Genomic DNA, 4,755 nt, shown 5'->3' on the forward strand with positions numbered 1-4,755 from the left:
GAAAAAAAAAAAGCTCAAAAAGCAGAGGCAAAAATCGTCATTTCTAGACTGGTTGCCAACTAAAACCAAACAAGAAGAAATTTTTTATGTTAAGAAGTTCGTATATATCTATTTTAAAACTTCTTTCTTGCTTTAGACCCCCCCCCCCCCCCTTCATTATTCCTGACTCAGCAGATCTTCCTTCAATCAACGGGCGCGGGCGGGCCTGCGCATGCGCACTGAGTGCCACTGATCGCTATCGTCCGTATAATTATGCAAATTAACCAGCCGCCAAAAGCAAACGCAAACCGCCAATCTAATTTGAATTTGAAATAGCCATCTTTGCCGCGCCGTTAATTTGCACTGCACTTTTATCGAGTGTGATAAAGAAGGGTAAAGAAGGCCGTTTTAATAATAATTCAACCACTGAAATCACACGGACCAGATTTGGACAATGACTTGAAAGCTAAGACATTCGCAGTAGGCTCTACAGGTAAGTTAACAAGTTTCTATGATTTTCTTTTCGTAGTTTTAAATGGCGCGGCTCGCAGCTAGCTGCGGGGCTAGCTGTAACGTTAGAGTTCGTCAGGACATCCTGTTACTGCCCCTCAGCGCAGCGCTGCCTGCCGGCCGCGACTACTCGGGCGTGGATGTGTGGCTGCCATGCCGGTGCAAGTCTGCGCACATACATCATATTGACCTAACGATTTGTGTTAAGATTTAACATGAATTTCTTTTCATTTCACAAAATCTTTCAGTTGATATTGTTCCATATATTGTTATAAGTAAGTATGCAAAATAAATCTATTTAGAAAATGAGAGAGATATGTGATCGAATGTGAAACTGATTTTCTTGGGAAAAATCTGAGACTCAGCCAGTTATGATTTTCAATTTCAGATTTAACATTATTATAGTGGCCAGTGCCTCGTGTCTGCGCACCAATAACCATTTTAAGAGTCAGATTTTTTCATGAATAGCTGTTTATCACTTTTTGACTGTGTGTATTTCAGGAGAGAGGGAGACCCAAAACCACCTGGAGTCATACTGAGCCTCGAGGAGGAGATGAAGTCAGTGAACATGACCTGGGGGGCCACTGGGGTACCGGTAGTTTCCAGAAGAAGGCCCAGCTCAGAACCGCCAGGAGTGGAGATCCGAATACTTTGTTGCTGCCCTCCATGCGAGGAGGCTGTAAGTTAGGTAATTCAGATGTCAAGTTTTCTTTTGGGGTCTTTGTGTATCTTCTATTATGAGAATTATGGAAAAGAGATGGTGATTTCATGGTTTTAAAGATGTAAAATATGAAATTCTAGCACTTTTTTTAGGCCTAATAATTTTTTTTGAGGAGCGCGATATTTTTGTACATGACCCAAGCCTAGTTTCACCACAGATTAATTAATAGCTACACAGCTGTTGCATTTACAATTTTAATAACAATCTACAACAATTGAGCATTTTATAAAATTGAGTGTGTCTAGGAAAGCAAATTCGGAGGAGCTCGATTGAGCTCCTCAAAAACATAAGGAGAGCCATTTATTGAGCTCCATGGAATTATAAACATGAAGGACTGATCTCTGCGACATCGATTCCAGAAGTATTCCCAAGACCAAGTGAACTTACTCATTTTTTAAATAAATATGATGATGTGCTGTTTATCATTATAGTTTAATCATTGATTCACAATCCCATGTATTTTTCTTAATGTGCAAATGGAATTTTACAACACTCTGTAGTAACCCTTGCTCGCCTTACGTGTAGACATGTATTGCTATTCACTGTAATATAGACGTATTTGTTATTCACTGTTCACCGTACTGATTATTTTTCTCTCCATTGTTTAAAAAAAAGTTCTTCAGATACATCGCATCTACCAGCAAAGAATGTGTGCCAGTACAGGAAAGGAATGTACCTGTCGCACATGAACTCTTCAGAGGCAGTGAGGACAACAAGATCTGCAAGCAAGTGATCCTTTTTGTAAGAAAATTTCCAATTTGTACATTTCACAATTAATTTTTTTTTAAAGCCTTTGTACACATTTAGAGTATCAAGGCTTACAAAATGTAAAAATGTAATGTTTGCCCAAAAATCATTATGGGAAAGGTGGATTTCCGAGGAAAAATCAAATCTATCTTTGTTTACACAGTTGTACGAGCAACCTTATAGGAGGCTTGTCTAGGCTCCGTGATGAAAATACAATGTAAAAATTGATTCACAATCCCATGTATTTTTCTTCATGTGCAAATGGAATTTTACAACACTCTGTAGTAACCCTTGCCCGCCTTAGGTGTAGACATGTATTGCTATTCACTGTAATATAGACGTATTTGTTATTCGCTGTTGTTCACTGTACTGATTATTTTTCTCTCCATTGTTTTTGAAAAAATTCTTCAGATACATCGCATCTACCAGCAAAGAATGTGTGCCAGTACAGGAAAGGAATGTACCTGTCGCATGTGAACTCTTCAGAGGCAGTGAGGACAAGATCTGCAAGCAAGTGATCCTTTTTGTAAGAAAATTTCCAATTTGTACATTTTACAATTAATTTTTTTTTAAGCCTTTGTACACATTTAGAGTATCAAGGCTTACAAAATGTAAAAATGTAATGTTTGCCTAAAAATCGTTATGGGGAAAGGTGGATTTCCGAGGGAAATCTATCTTTGTTTACACAGTTGTATGAGCAACCTTATAGGAGGCTTGTCTAGGCTCCGTGATGAAAATACAATGTAAAAATGATAAAATTATCTTCATGGAGTCCTCTAGGCTAGCCAGTGACATGGGCCCATGCCCATCAATTTTAATTCATGCTTTTGCATAACCAAATGGCGTGAATTTAAAACTGGAAGTATAATTTCAGATTGACCTCCGAAATGAAACGTGCACAATTTCCTGAATTTTTCTTAAATCTGGAGGCTGAGGTATTTTTGTATCTTTGAAATTAAATTGGTTCTCGTTGTTTTTACCTCTGACTTACCAGTATGTGTAGGGGTACCGTAGAAGTAGAATTAAAGGGATGGTCCAGGCTGGAAACATATCTCAATAAAAAAAGAGTAAAATTCACAGAGCAAAATGCTGAAAACTTGATCAAATTGGATAACTAATTAAGGTTTTGAATTTTAAAGATTTGCATTATTCTGGTGAAATAGTTCTAGGCATGTCTTTATGAATATTCATTAGGTTGACTGATGATGTCATATCCCAATTGCCCTTTTGTATTTTATTATATGAGATTAGGTTTATTAAGATATTTTTAACCAAGAACTATTGACAATTGGATTGACAACTGATTAGGTGCATTAGTTATTGACGCAACTTATTTCATTACAATGGAGACGCATCATTTACACATGTATGAAAAAATCAAACATTTATGATTTCATCTAGTAACATAAAAAAAGGAAAGTGGAGATGTGACATCAGCCCACCTAATGAATATTCATGACGAAGTGCATACAACTGTTTTTACAAAATATTGATAAACTTTAAAATTCAATAACTTCTTGTTATCCTATTTTGATGAAATTTTCATCATTTTGCTCTGTGAATTTTACTCAAGTATTATTTAGATGTAAATATTTTCGGCCCGGACCATCCCTTTAATCCTCGGATAAAATTTTGAATTTCAATTTTTTTTTGCTTTGTCTTGCGTTTTTAAACATGCTCTGGGAACTGCTTTTTGAAAGTTGTCAGCATTAACAAGTTGTCTTTTTCCAACAGTTACCATAATAACAGTCAGAGGCCAGTGCTTCTCAGCCAATCAAAAGCAATGATTTCACTGAAATAGTCGGCACTGACAATCATGAAATACCCATCAGATGTTAGCAGATAATGTGCAACATAGACTCCTAGATACATATATGCAAACATACATAGTCTAAGTCTTTATTATTAAAATAAATGTATAGGTATAAGGTCGAGGCAATTTCATCTCTGCGATGTCAATTTCAGAAGTATTCCCAAGACCATGTGAACTTACTATACATGTTGTAATAAAAATGATGTGCTGTCTATCATTTATAATTGAATCATTGAAATATGGAACTTAGAGAAGTTTCACTATCCCATGTATTTTCTTTATGTGCAGATATAATTTTACACCCCTGAAATTTTGTATTACGGTATTCACTGTACTTATTATTTTTAATTCCATTTTTTTTTTTTCTAATCTTCAGATACATCGCATCTACCAGCAAAGATCAAGTGCCACTACAGGAAAGGAAGGTACCTGTCTCACGTTTCCTCTTCAGAGCCAGTGAGGGCCCCAAGATCTCAATAAATAATAATTAAAAAAAGACTCCTTTATCATTCCTTTAAAAATAGTACATATTGAAGGTAAATGCTTAGATGCATTATATTCAAATTTTGTCTCCAAGCTAGCTTGTAAAAATTGGATTGACTACATATTTACTGTGTAAGTTAATGATCTTTGTTGACACATAATACAAGAATTATACACAGCATGTTACAGTTTGTAACATAATTTTCTTTCATTAAATTCCCAGTTTTAATACCATATAGATGTTTTTTGTGACTTGTCATTCTCTGATGTTTTTTGGTACAGATTTTAAGAGACTGAGGGATTGATTTACCAGAGCAAGTTTACAGTCCAATCCTGTTATATTGTGCATGTGGAAATTAACAAGGTTTCAATACAATGCTACAAATTTACCTTGATTCATTTCATCAGTCCTATGTGCAAGGATAATTATTTCACTTGTCCATGCACATTGTTATAACAGGAGTGGACATTCAATGTAAAGATAATTGAAGATAATTAATTG

At 35.6% G+C, this 4,755-nt stretch overlaps 1 long non-coding RNA gene across 2 annotated transcripts; it reads left to right on the plus strand.

Annotated features, from left to right (window-relative positions):
* The first annotated feature begins 343 nt into the window (after positions 1-343).
* LOC129258588 (uncharacterized) lies at positions 344-4,487 on the plus strand. Of its 2 annotated transcripts, none has more exons than XR_010292995.1 (5): positions 344-472; positions 991-1,177; positions 1,834-1,951; positions 2,369-2,483; positions 4,147-4,487. It is a non-coding gene; the product is annotated as an uncharacterized LOC129258588 (long non-coding RNA). The 2 variants fall into 2 exon arrangements; XR_010292996.1 differs by having other exon boundaries at positions 2,387-2,483.
* Positions 4,488-4,755: the final 268 nt, after the last annotated feature.

Source organism: Lytechinus pictus, chromosome 3 (genome assembly GCF_037042905.1).
Source record: "Lytechinus pictus isolate F3 Inbred chromosome 3, Lp3.0, whole genome shotgun sequence".
In the NCBI taxonomy this organism is placed as follows: domain Eukaryota; kingdom Metazoa; phylum Echinodermata; class Echinoidea; order Temnopleuroida; family Toxopneustidae; genus Lytechinus; species Lytechinus pictus.